The sequence below is a fragment of the Anser anser genome (genome assembly GCF_964211835.1).
Source record: "Anser anser genome assembly, chromosome: 27".
NCBI lineage: Eukaryota > Metazoa > Chordata > Aves > Anseriformes > Anatidae > Anser > Anser anser.
Genome location: NC_139748.1, coordinates 912,229 through 926,367, shown reverse-complemented (window position 1 = coordinate 926,367; position 14,139 = coordinate 912,229). Strand labels below are relative to the sequence as shown.

Sequence of the window (14,139 nt, the reverse complement as noted above, 5' to 3'; positions counted from 1 at the left end):
CAAATATAATTAGATTGAAATGTAAATATCTGTTTATGTATCACAGGTTGCTGGTGTCTATTTCTTTTTCATCTTTTTTTTTTTTGTCTTTTTTTTTTACTGTGTGTCAAACTATTCTGTGGTCTGTAGCCTTCCAGACACAGCAACTTTTGTTCCTTTTTCTGCATACTCTGAAGTTATGCTTCTTATTTGCATACAGTGATTAATTAAACAAATTCTGCAGTGCCTTCCACTTAAAAAAAAAAACACAAAGGATCATTGTCTCTGTTTAGACTATGCACTCATCCATACAGGCAAGAAAATCATAGAATCATAGAATCATAGAATATCCCGAGTTGGAAGGGACCCATAAGGATCATCAATTCCAACTCCTGGCACCGCACAGGTCTACCCAAAAGTTTAGACCCTGTGACTAAGTGCACAGTCCAATCGCTTCTTAAATTCAGACAGGCTTGGTGCAGTGACTCCTTCCCTGGGGAGCCTGTTCCAGTGTGCGACCACCCTCTCGGTGAAGAACCTCTTCCTGATGTCCAGAAAAAGCAAAGTACAGAGTGGCATTTCTGAGGAGTTAATATGCTGATGAACAGTGATTTTCCTTCTACAAAATTAAACTGTATTGTAGCAGATCATCAGGTTCAACTTTTGATAGACTGGTATATTTTACCCATAGAATCATAGAATGGTTTAGGTTGGAAGGGGACCTTAAAGCCATATAGTATTAGCAAATAATTTCCCATAGTCACTCCTCTGAAAAGAAAGGTAAGATTCACTAACTACCACTATGAGATGAAAACAAATTCCATATAGCTCTTGAAACATTGGCAGCTAATCCACCTCTATAAAATTTATTTTCAAATAGTGTCATAGTTTCACCTTTATTGCTCATTTAATTGATTTCAAATTTTAGGCTTTAAATATGCAAAGAAGGTTAGTCTGTAGGTTCAGGGGATTACTGTCTGACAGATTCTTCAAACAGGGGAAGAAACCGAAACTTCAATTGTGTGTGTGTGGGAGGAATGACTGAATGACACAAAAAAGAAAATTCTAATTCAAATACCAAACAAAACCACGGCAGAAAGTTCTCAGACCAAGACTCCCAGAGGATATGGATACACAACTACAAAATAAATAGTAAGGAATTTTGGACATAAAGAAGTTCTTTAAAAATGTAATGCTGCCAAAAATTTCACCTCCCATACAGCCCAAATAATATGTGTCATTTTAATATGGTCTTTCATATTCAAAAGACTATAATTAAGAGCCAGATTCAAAGTTCAGGAAAATCAGAGGGCAAAGTTTGGATGCCTAATCTTAAAACAGCAATGTGGATAAAATTCTGTGCATCTACTGCACTACCATCAGCTATAATCTCAATCTGTTATTGTTAATGTTAAAGTTAATTGTAAAGTCTCTAGAGATGGAACGATCTTATTCTTAACAATGGTCGGTATGTTAGACGTCCTTATAAACTATGGGGTGGGCTTTGCTTTGCATTAGTGCCCACCTCTCTTATCAGTTTGGCAGTGAGAAGACTTTCAGAAGATGGGAGATGTGGGTTATTATGCATATACAGAAAAGAAATTCAGCTTGACCCTTCTTCCTGGACAGGTATAATAAAAACTGAGACAGTACTGGACATAAATGCAGTATGCTGCAGTTCCCCATGTGTTGCAGTACATTTACTTTTAGCACATGGTTCTGAATTCCAGAGTTGAGATGAACCACACAAAGCTTAGGTGCTTAAATCATTGATTTAAAATTGTCTGGAGAGACTTGTGCAAAGCATTTGTCACTATCCCTCATGATATTCTTGTGTCTAAATAGGAGAGACATGGATTTGATGGATGGACCACTCAGTGGGTATGGAATTGGCTGGGTGGTTGCATTCAAAGAGTTGCGGTCAACAGCTCAGTGTCCAGGTGGAGATCAGTAACAAGTGGTTCAGGGGGTCAGTATTGGAACCAGCACAATTTAACAACTTTGTCAGTGATATGGGCAGTGAAATTAAGTGCACCCTCAGCAAGTTTGCTGATGACACCAAGCTGCGTGGTGCGGTCAACATGCTAGAGGGAAGGGATGCCATCCATCAAGCCTGGACAGGCTTGAGAGATGGGCCTACGTGAACCTCATGATGTTGAACAAGGCCAAGTGCAAGTTCCTGCACCTGCGCTGGGGCAATCCCAAGTACAAATACAGACTGGGCGGAGAATAGATTGGAAGCAGCCCTGATAAGAAGGACCTGGGGGTGTTGGTTGATGGAAAGCTTAACATGAGCTGGCAAGGTGCGCTTGCAGCCCAGAAAGCCAATTATATCCTGGGCTGCATCAAAAGAAGCATGGCCAGCAGGGCAAAGAAGGTGATTCTCCCCCTGTTCTCTGCTCTTGTGAGACCTCACCTAGATTATTGCATTCAGCTCTTATGCCCCCAGCAGAAGATGGACAGACACGCACCTATTAGAACAAGTCCAGAGGAGGACCACAAAGTTGATCAAAGGGCTGGAGTATATCTCCTACGAAGACAGGCTTAAAGATTTGTGGTTGTTCAGCCTGGACAACCTTCCAACACCTGAAGGGGGCCTACAGGAAAGCTTGGGAGGGACTCTGTGTCAGGAGGTGTAGTGATAGGACAAGGCGTAATGGATTTAAACTAAAAGAGGGTAGGTTTAGATTAGATATAAGGAAGAAATTCTTCACTCAGAGCATGGTGAGGCACTGGAGCAGGTTGCCCAGAGAGGCTGCGGATGCCCCATCCCTGTAAGTGTTCAAGACCAGGTTGGATGGGGCTTTGGGCAGCCTGGTCTGGTGGTAGGTGCCTATGGAACCTATGTTCTCCCCTTCCCCTTCCCCTTTCTCTTCCCCTTCCTCTTTCTCTTCCCCTTTCCCCTTCCACCATGGTGTATTAACCACAGCTGTATGTTATGGAGGAATTTATCTTTCTCTGAGCAGACAGTATTAGTTTCCACTGACTGACAAAGCATAATTCAGAGACTGTGCAATCTGCATATTTATGAATCATCTGTAAAATCAGTTATCTTAGTCTCCCTGACTATAAGCTGGAAATTAACTACTTGTGGTAGTAAGGGACAGAGAGAATTAACCTCAACACCATGTTTTTTCTTCTTGTTTCAGGGGACTTCCAAGTAATATTTCACTTGTCCTTAGTGTGATGGCTCCATGAACTGAACTTACTCTGGTGACAGGTAGTTCATAACTACATATCTATAAATATTTAATGTTGCTATATAAACTATAATTATGTACAGTAGTATGTGTCAGTCTAATGCTAAGGCATTTAATTATGAAAGTTCTGTAAGTAGTGTAGCTATATAAATTATAACTTCAGCTACTTTTGGTTGACTAAACACTCCCTAGTTACACTTCTCTTCTGCATACTTGAATTATGGGATTGCAGTATATGGAGTTTGTCCTGCAATAGAAGCATTTAGCACTGAAGCTACAGAGCAGGAAAGAAACTATCTTGCTACCTTGCTTGCTTGGAGTAAAAGGCATATAGTTATTGCTGAACAGTCAATGTGCAAAATCCTGTTAATCCTAAAGCCTGGTAGTGGGATTTAAATATAAACTTAAAATAAACCAAATAAAAACACTATATATTTTTTCTACTCTGAAGTTATATCAAAATCATAATGAGATATTTCAGAAAGCACAGCTGAGTACTGAAAGGACTAGGCTATGATGTATATGAGAGTAGAGGTCGTTACATGTTAAAATTACTGGCTTAGAAAGTGGGCAACGAGACATAATAAAATAGTCATCTTCCAGAAAGTCCTCCATGGGTCTAGAACCCAGGATTATCAGCATTCATAAGTGGATGGGAGTGGGAAAATAACAAGGAGATGGCATTTTCACGGTAGGCTCTTGTCTTCAATCTCTCTGAAGAATTACAGGGAAACTTTGTTCCATTACATGTCTGGGTTACAACAAATGGAATAGAAGATAAAGTTCAATGTAGGAAATGTGAAATGAAGCATCAGGATTTAAAAACAAACAAACAAACCAAAAAAAAAAAAAAACAAAACACAAGTCTGCCTAATTTTACATGTTCAGTAGTTGGCTCTGAGCTTACAATTAAAACCAGAAAAATAAAATAAAATACAATAGTTACAGACGGTTTAAGATTCTTGTTTTTGAATTTTCAGTAATGGTCAAAAAAAGCAAGGTGATTGTTAAAAATTCAGAACAAATTCGTATATCACTGTAAAGTTGCTGCGGCATGCATATGTAGTTCTCATTCTACTGCTTCAGAAGGAAGATAGTAGAACTGAGAGAGCTTGAGAAAGATAATGGAGACTATGCAATTATTTTTAATGCAGAAGCAGTTTAATAAAATTAAACACTTCAGTCTGAAAAGGAATAAAATAATGGAGAAAAAGGGAGAGACTTGACAGGATTGTGGTAAGTCATGAGAAACATTGCAAAGGTAATGCTTGTGTGCTTTCTACAACATGAAAAGTAGGGGGCAACAAAAGACACTCTTAGAGTAAAGAGAAAATGACTATTTTTCACATTACAGGCAGCTCAGCTGTGAACTCTTAGCTGCAGAATATCATGGGTATGGAAAGTTAGCACTAGTTCAAGGGATAATGAACCCATTCTTGGAAAAGAAATCCAGAGAGGACCAATGCTGTCTTCCAATCTAAGAAATTCCTAAAGTGCAATTTTCTAGAGAGTGAAAGAAGATTCTGGAGCTCTTTAATATATATATGTCCTAATCTTATGTACTTCCATGGTTATCCTTTAGTAATTATTGTAGGAAGCAAGACATTTAGCTAAACAGATGTTTGGTGTGATTCACTACTTAAGGCAGTTTGTGTTGGATGGAGATTAAATATTTGATACATTTATTTGCCACAGTATAAACTGGAATTTATTGCAAAAGGAAGTCTAAGTATGGATTTTGCAGCTTTTACATTGAATGAAACATTTGACAATGGGCACTTTCTTTCCATTCAAGTTTTTGCCTTATACCTCCAAGGGCAGAGTGGAAGAGGAAAACCTTGCTTTTGTGTTGCTTATTTACAGGAAGTTTTTATAACATTCATTTCTGGACAAACAGCACACCGGCACTTAAAGCTGTGAACAGAGCACAGTTGGGTACCTGGGATACCTATGACTGTCAGTGTAAGAACAAAAAAGATTAAAAGGGTACAGAAAAATAGTGGATACTTACTATAGTGCAAGGATTTCTTAGAGTGTAAGAGTATTTTTTTTAAATCCTGTTGTATTTCTGGTGATTATTTAAGGGAAAACATTGTGATCTGTATACAGTCCCAGCCCAAAGCAGATTTGCGTTATGGCTTTTGGTTTACTTTCATAGGACATGGATGTGACATAGGATGGAATGACTGCATCAGTTGACAAGGGAAGACCAGCTGATGTCATCTATCTGGACTTCTATAACGCCTTTGACACGGTCCCTTATGATATTCTCATCTCCAAATTGGAGAGATACAGATTTGATGGGTGGACCATTCAGTGGAGAAGGAGTTGGCTTGAAGGTTTGCACCCAGAGAGTGGTGGCTCTATGTCCAAGTGGAGGCTGGAGATGAGTGGTGTCCCTTAAGGGTCTGTCCTGGGATCGTACTGTTTAATATCTTTATCAATGACATAGACTGCGGGATCGAGTGCACCCTCAGCAAGTTTGCAGATGACACCAAGCTGAGTGGTGCAGTTGATACAATAAAAGGAAGGGATGCCATCCAAAGGGACTTGGACAGGCTGGAGAAGTGGGCACATGCAAATCTAATGAGGTTAAACAAGTCAAAGTGAAAGGTGCTGCACTTGGGCCGGGGCAATCCCGGACATGAGTACAGACTGGGAGAAGAAGTAATTGAGAGCAGCCCTGCAGAGAAGAACTTGGAGGTTCTGGTGGACGAAAAGCTTGACATGAGCTGTCAGTGTGCGCTTGCAGCCCAGAAGGCCAACTGCGTCCTGGGCTGCATCAACAGAGGAGTGACCAGCAGGTCAAGGGAGGTGATTGTCCCCCTCTACTCTGTCCTTGTGAGGCCCCACTTGGAGTGCTGCATCCAGGTCTGGGGCCCCCAGCACAAGAAGGATGTGGATTTGTTAGAACGGGTCCAGAGGAGGGCCACAAAGTTGATCGGAGGGCTGGAGCTCCTCTGCTATGAAGAAAGGCTGAGAGCTGGGGCATAAAGAAGAGAAGGCTCCGGGGTGACCACATTGCATCTTTTCAATACCTGAAAGGGACTTACAAAGAAGATGGAGAGCAACTCTGCTCAGTCAGATAATGACAGAAGAATGGGAAATGGTTTTAAACTAAAAAAAAAAAAAAGAAAGAGAAATTTAGATTGGGAAATCTAAATTTAGGAGGAAATTATGGAGGAATTAGGAAATTCTTCCCTCAGAGGGTGGTGAGGCACTGGAACAGGTTGCTCAGAGAGGTTGTAGATGCCCCATCCCTGGAGGTGTTCAAGACCAGGTTAGATGAGGCCCTGAGCAACCTGATCTAGTGGGTGGCGTCCCCCTGACTATGGCAGGGGGTTTGGAACTAGATGATCTTTCAGGTCCTTTCCAACCGGAGTCATTCTATCATTCTATGACATTTTGAGACCAGGCTTTTCCCTTCTGTGTTTAAAGCACCAGCAGGAAGCAGTTCTAAATCAAACAGAGGAGATGCTGATGGTATAGATGATGGAACTGTGCTGCTGAAAGAACATTAACATGCTTCTGTTTCTGGGGCAGCATTTTCCAAACTTTCTGTGAATCCTATGATGAGAGGGCACTTTACCCATTCAAAATAATGTACCTGGAGCTCCATGCTACTGTCTGCATCCCCTCTTGCTGATGCAGGCATCAGCTGCTCACTAGGTGGTGCAAAATCTCTCTAAACCTCTGATCTTGCCTAATGTAAGAACCTGTGACAGGAATTACAAGGTGTCATACAAATTGGATGAGCACTGTTTCATAGGATTCACTTTAAAAGGCTATTTGATGACAATTAGCGAATTGAACAAAAAAATATGTGCAGTGCAGCAGGTTATTTTTAAAATCTGATTTTTAGTTTATTTGAAATTTCTCCACATTTATGACATTTACCCTGATCTGTGGTGACTTATGATAAAAGTGAGACTATACTAACAGGGATTTTTTTCAAGAAATAGTATAATTTTCCTTCAAAAAGCCTTACTTAACAATCATAACACCAAAAATTTTGGAGAAGATATTCCATTAATGTATGTTTGTATGAATGTTTTTACTTGTCATGGAGATCAGAGGGTCTCAACACTTTTTAAGTGCTGATGTTATGCAGTTCAGACGTGCTTACACATATGATTTATAGATGCATGGATCACCAGCAGAGTGTTTGGTACTTTTTCTACACCAATACAGTGCACACTGAACACTGAAAACCTAAACTAAAGGCTAGGGCTCTGCTGATAAAGTAGTGTTAGACTCTGTGGGCGTCTGGGCATTTATGCTTTGCTGTGGGAAATCGTTACTGAGTGACATATATTTTTTAACTTACTTTTTCCTTTTTGGTTTTGGTTTCCATACCTTATTGGAAGCCACTGATGAGTGGCTTGGTGGTGGCTTGGTGGAAGAAAGATTGTCCCTAGAGAAGATTTCTAATTTTGCTCCCTGGGTGAGCAGAAACTTTTAAAGAGCAGGCCGCAGGCTGATGCTGGTGGAGGAGGGCTGGGAAAGGTCAGGGACCCCTGAATCTTGGCTCTTTTTTCAGCAACTCTCTGGTAAAACCCCACAGACATTCTTCAAGGCTCTCTGCTGAAGACAAGAGACAGATCATTTCCCTCTCTAGATTTATAAGACTGTTTAAGATTGTGGCATCCTTAGGACCCTTGAGGCAGCCAAGATCTATGGAAGGAGCTGGGAAAACTGCAAACATAGAAATTAAAGATTTTTTTATAAAAGCAGTGCCAGTTTACTCTCACTCTTGGACACAAGACGCCTTCTTTGCTACAGGCATTAACTTGAGCAGTCTATACTTGGAAGGCAAGATCCTTTAAATTTTGTTTCTCTAAACTCCAAAACATTCATTTTTTACTATTTGTCTTTAAAATAATATGGTTATTTCTAAGGCACACTTAAGTAAAGTGATGCTCTTTCTGTATCTCTTGTATATAATACTAACAAATTAGCTGTCAGATTACTTAAGCAAATGTTGTATGTAGCAGAAGATTTACTATTGTCTTGTTTTGTAAATAAATTAAAAATTTTTATCTTGGAAATCAAAGTTTTCACAGCAACGTTTTTTTTTATTAAACTGGGGAGATTAAACACATAATTTGAAAAATTACCTATTCTGACAATTTTAGGAATTTATATAAACAAAACATTTCATTTTAAAGCAGAAAATCTAAATCGTGTAAGTATTGTCATCTATTTGAATACTCAGTTCAGATAGTCTTTCAGGCTAACAAAATACATTTTCTGGAATGTTGAACTTATTCAGTTTTCTTTTAAACCAGAGATAGATGAGGAAAAACACCAGATTTCTGCTAGGAAATAGAAAATTCTTATGTTTTTGTGCTGCTCTCCCCTATGCACACTCAGGGAGGGCATCTGCAATGATGAGGGATCCAGGAACCCCAGGAAGGCCTTATTTGCAATGCAAGGTTAAAACACACCACATTTAGCTTAATTTTCCATCGGTTTTTGTGAAAAGTAGAAACAGATGGTGCAGACAAAGGGATAGTAGTCACATGTCTAATGCTATCCAGAAAAAAAAACTTCTTCCCACATTGGTGCTTGTCTTCTCTTCCTGATGGGGTTCATTCTATACAATATATTATTATTATTATTATTATTATTATTATTATTATTATTAAATGATGATCATATATCTCTTGGCTGCTGGCCTGACAAACAATTACTTATGGGTGCCATTACATAATGGTTATTATCATGTGCAGTAATGGTAATGACAGTAAAAGATGCTTTCCTTGTCCATGCTTAGTCTTAACTTAATGTAGGAAAAGGAAAGACAAGTAACTGACTATGGTGGGAGTGAGCACATAGGAGTGGGAGTGGGAGTGAGCATATGGGGTGGGAGTGAGTCTGGTTCATCAGAAAATGATATTATTATTGTCTATAATTTTTTCATGTTAGAGAGGAATGTTGGTAGTTTCCTTCTTGGTAAGTGAAAGGAAAAAGTGGCAAGTGGCAATGTTCTGACCAAACCTCTACTGACACTGAAATACGTAAAAAAAGCCTATACCGCTATCAAGAACAGTGATACAATTAAGTGTCTATAATCAAGAATCAGTGAATGTATTATCATAACATATAGATAGTGTATCTGAATGACAAAAAAATCTAGTTTTTCTTCCTGAGATTTGAAAGAAATATTTTTGGCACATGCAAGGCATGTATCATAAGGAAATGTTTTTGAAAAAATACATATTTAAATGTTATGTTATACTGTTTTTCTTAACCCATCATATGGAATCACATTATTCCTCATAATATTGTGGGTCTGCTAAAATCTGAGTTCAGATTTTGTTTCAGAGGATTTCATTTTCTTTCCCTGCCTGCTTATACAGTTCAACATGTGAATAGAATTTTTCCATAGCTATAATATTTCCTGGAAATAGTTGTTCCTTTGTACCATGTGAGTACTGGCACACCAATCAGACAGATGGATTTTATCTGTTCTCATCTCCAAGGAAATTAGTATTAAGAATTCTTCATCTAAACTACTTCAGCATGCAATGTATTTCTTTCATATTTGTATTGATTTATTAATTACTAAGATCAAAGTTATGAATTAACCAAGGCCAAGACTTCCATCCTTGCTTTGCTGTCTATTTTCAGTTTTGCTTGCATCTCAGTGTTTTTATATACTTGGACTTCATTTGACCAGAAGTACTTAGCTTTGCACTTGGAAGTCATTTGATTTGACAGATTCTGTATTTGTGACATCAAAATATGTTGCTATGGAAAAAGTTACAAGATCTAATTAAAAATGCAGAGGTCACAAGTTTCCCAGAACCAGTAGGGCACAGATCCTAGGAGAAAAGTATCACAACATAAAAAATCCAGAGATATGTCAATCTGTAACTTTCCAGATCTGAAAGGAGTACAGCAAGCATTCAGAACAAACCATGAGACTGGAATTTTGATCAAGCTTCCTTGTACTCATTCAGATGCTGTATATCTCACTTTCCATTGGCACAAATTGCTTCTGGAAATCATGCAGAGCACTGATCTTTGAAATGTTGTCTTAATACACATTAGGGAGAGGTCAGAAACTTGATGGAAATTAGAAGAGTGAGAAATCAGACCTACCTGGTCATCTTTTCAAATCAAATGCCAATATTGAAATATTCTCCATGTAGTATTACAGTGTTTTGTCAGCTACATGCTTCCGTCGCTTCCTTTGAAAGTTTGTCCATGTTCAGTTATGTCTCACTGATTTTCTTTCTCTTCAATACCTTTTTATTTGTTTAACTGTTTCTACATTTCATTTTACTTTTTTTTTTTTTTAAAACAAATCCTGTGGATTTCCATTTCTTTTGCTTCAGGTTAGCCAAACTACAAGAACTGTTAGTACAAGTACAGGCTTGTGGTTGAGATGCCTGAGCTGGTGATGCCTGTGAGAAGATATGCCCACAAAATATCCAAATCAGAACTTAAGAGTAACTCAGCTGTAATGAATTTATTCATCACATGCTTAGTGCCACACTGATATGAGCACACCTAGTTTGTGCGATGTTGGAGATCTCCGCATTAGTATGTTGTGTGACATAGTCAAAGCATATCCATTTTCACTCAAAATGTATTTAGTGTTGGAGTTCTCAGTGCTTTCATTCCTTTATTACGACTATTATTATTATTATTTTATGAATAGTGTAAACGTATCTCCTAAGTTTGTGCATCTGCCTTCCAGTAGTTGGGGAAAGCAGTTTTTTTCTTTGATCTTGGTTCTGCAATTCAAAAGCAGTGATGTGCTGTTACTACAGCGCAGGGCTAACTCATTTTCAGTTTTCTCTCAGGATACCTGCTAAGCATCTTTCTGTCCTATGAAGATGGAAAGCTTGCAGTCTGATAGGTCCTGCCCACCCAAATGCTTTTCTAGATACAAAAAATTAAATATCATTTCACTGATGACTAAGTTTGCTGAAGTACAAATGTCTGTGAGCACAACACCTCATTCTCCACTGAGAAGTAGCCATTTAGTAGCAGGTCTTGTTATGATACATGCACAGCTTCTTGCAATCAGCCAAGGCTCAGACTGAGATTCACATGGCCAATACAGAATCATTCTCTTGACTGAAGTACAATCAGAAATATTTCTTGTAGGTTAGTAGACAATTGCTTTTATGTATGTTTTGATAAACCATATCATAGAATCCAAGTTAGTTAGAAGGGACCCACAAGGATCATCGGGTCCAACTCCTGGGTCCCCAAAGGACCACCAAAAAAAGTCAGAGCATGTGTCTGAGAGCTTGTCCAAACGCTTCTTAACTCCGTCAGGCTCGGTGCCATGACCACTGCCCTGGGGAGCCTGTTCCAGTGCTTAACCACCCTCTCAATGAAGAACCTTTACCTGATATCCAGTTTGAACCTCCCCTGTCACAGCTTCAAGCCATTCCCTTGGGTCATATCTCTGGTCACCAGAGAGAGGAGCTCAGCACCTGCCTCTCCATTCCCCCTTGTGAGGAAGCTGTAGACGTGACTTCAGCCGCTTCTCATACGTCTTCCCCTCTAGACCCTTTACCATCTTGCTGCCCTCCTTTGGACAATCTCTAACAGCTTTATGTCTTTCTTGAACTGTGGCACCCAACGTGCACACAGTACTCAAGGTGAGACCACACCAGCACAGAGAGGAGTGGGACAATCACTTCCCTCGACCGACTAGCAATGCCATTCTTGATGCACCCCAGGATATGGTTAGCCCTCCTGGCCACCAAGGCACACTGCTGGCTCATGTTCAGCTTGCTGTCGATCAAAATCCCCAAATCCCTTTCTGTGGGTCTACTCTCCAGCGTCTCATCCCCTAGTCTGCACGTATAACCAGGGTTGCCCCCTATATGAACTTTTGCATAAGGTTTTAGTTATCTGCTAAAGATCTTACAAAAGGTACAGCATGAGACTCACGAGGTAGACTTACCATTCCAGTGTGTAGCATGTATGTATACAGGGTCTTTTTCATTATTATTTTGGAGTTAGTTCCTGCAAGAATTTGATACTTGGCTTATTGCCAGTGTTACATGTGGCTCACTGACATGACTGTGGCCTTAGGCTACATCCCTTAAACTGAGAAGATAGAAAGTCAACTAGAATATAAGACATAAAGTGGACTTTGTTGTTAGCATAGGCCTTTTTTTATAACTACAGAAACTGGCATTAGGATTACATATTTCAAAGCCTATATGCATCATATTAGTGTAATAGAAAAAAATATAATGGATTAATTAACAGTAGATTCCCCCCTACCACTACTTTTTAGACTTTAAACTACCATGGCTAATTAAGATGAGGACTAGATGCCTTCATGACCTCGTACAAATGCTGATGTATAGTTTTGTGAATGTAGAAAATGTCATTCATCTGTATTTAATGAAACTTGTTTATATTTTTTAAGTCTATGAACAGAACTAATTACCATGAAAAAGTCTAGGCAGCTGCCCTGAAGCTGTTTCAATAGCTATTTCCTTCTTTCCTTCTTTGTTTTCTAATAAGGAAAAAAGTTTTCAGAGTTACAGAATAAATTTGGGATCAAGATCCAAAATAAATGCCTTTTTACTGAACTGAAGCAATGTCAGATCTTGGCTTCCTTACTCTAATTCTAAGCCACACTAGATGAAAGACTGTGTGAATTCAAATGGCAGTTCAGATGGCAACCATGCTTCTAACCTTATGCTTTACCCATTTCTACATTAGTCATTTATTTTATCCTTTTAAAACGTGTACAAATTAAGCTAATCATTTAAAATTCCATTCCTTCCTGCTTAATATGATATTAGAGACTTTAAATAATTTTCTTTTTTTTTTGTGTGCAGATAATACAGATTTTTTTTCTTTCATAAAGCAATCAAAAGCACGCTACTGTCATTTTACATCAGCGTAGTATTTCCATTTTCTCATGTTAATTGTTTAATTTTAATTTTCTCATGTTAACTGACCTATTTTTATTGCTGTCTGCCTTTTCTCTAAATTGATCATTTGAAAAATAAGCAAGCTACCCTAAAAGAGCAGTGTGCTTAAGGGAAACTCTGGAGATATTCTTTCCTTGACTGGAGTCTCCTGAAAAATTTCTCAGCCCTGATTTCTAAAAGGCAAGAAGCTGAAGTAAAACTGTTGCAGAGAGCATGAAGTAACAGGATAGAGTCTGTAAACTGATTTTGTACTAAAAAAACTGACTCACAGTGTTGAGTGTTGCTAAATGCAAACAAGTATTTTTCTGTTAGTTGCCAAACAAGCAGAGAGCTTTTCATATTTCTTTTCACCATTTGGAACTCTAAAAAAAGGAAGGGGAAAGAAAAATATCTCTCTAGCCTATCAGAGCCTGGTTCCCTTACCAGGCTTGGTTTAATCACATTAGTGTTTGTATAGAAAAGGTGTAAAACCAGCATCAAACCATTAGTCTTATGGTGGGAACCCATTTTATTAATGTACAAGGCAATAAAACACGGCATTCCATCTTCTAAAACAGACTAGGATATGTACTGGAAATTAACACGTAATATAAAGTAATTTGGTAGTAATTCCATGTGAACATTTTCACAGCAAAGTTGAGCCAAAGAGTTATTTCCCGTGTGCGCTGATGATTTTGATTAGTGAAGACAGTTACGTGAAAATGTTTTTACATGACTGTAGTATGCAAAAAATCTGCAAAGTCATTAGAAGAGCCATCAATTTCAGAACAAACCATATAAGGTGCACAGAATTTTACCATACTGTTATAGATGAAGCCATACAACACCTCAAAAAGAAAAAGTCCTCCCTCATTCCCATGCTCCTCTGGAAAGGAAGAATTCTGGAAGTGAAATTTTGACTTGGGTTTAGTTGAAGTGGGCTTGTCAAGCAGTGCTGCTGTTATCCCAGAGCCCTGATAGTTTTGGCTTAGAAAACTAGCCTAGTGGGAGATAGTTTGCCTTCCTAATGGAATATGTCTGAAAGGTTAAATTGCAGAAAA

The 14,139-nt window shown here is 38.7% G+C and overlaps 1 protein-coding gene across 3 annotated transcripts in view; it reads left to right on the top strand.

Annotated features, from left to right (window-relative positions):
• The window catches only part of TSHB (thyroid stimulating hormone subunit beta), a 152,238-nt gene that overhangs the window by 121,326 nt on the left and 16,773 nt on the right, over positions 1-14,139 (top strand). For all 3 annotated transcript variants that reach the window (XM_083812556.1, XM_083812557.1, XM_083812558.1), the window contains exon 7: positions 3,129-3,199. The gene's annotated coding sequence lies outside the window, so the exon portion shown is untranslated. The remainder of the gene's footprint in view (positions 1-3,128; positions 3,200-14,139) is intronic.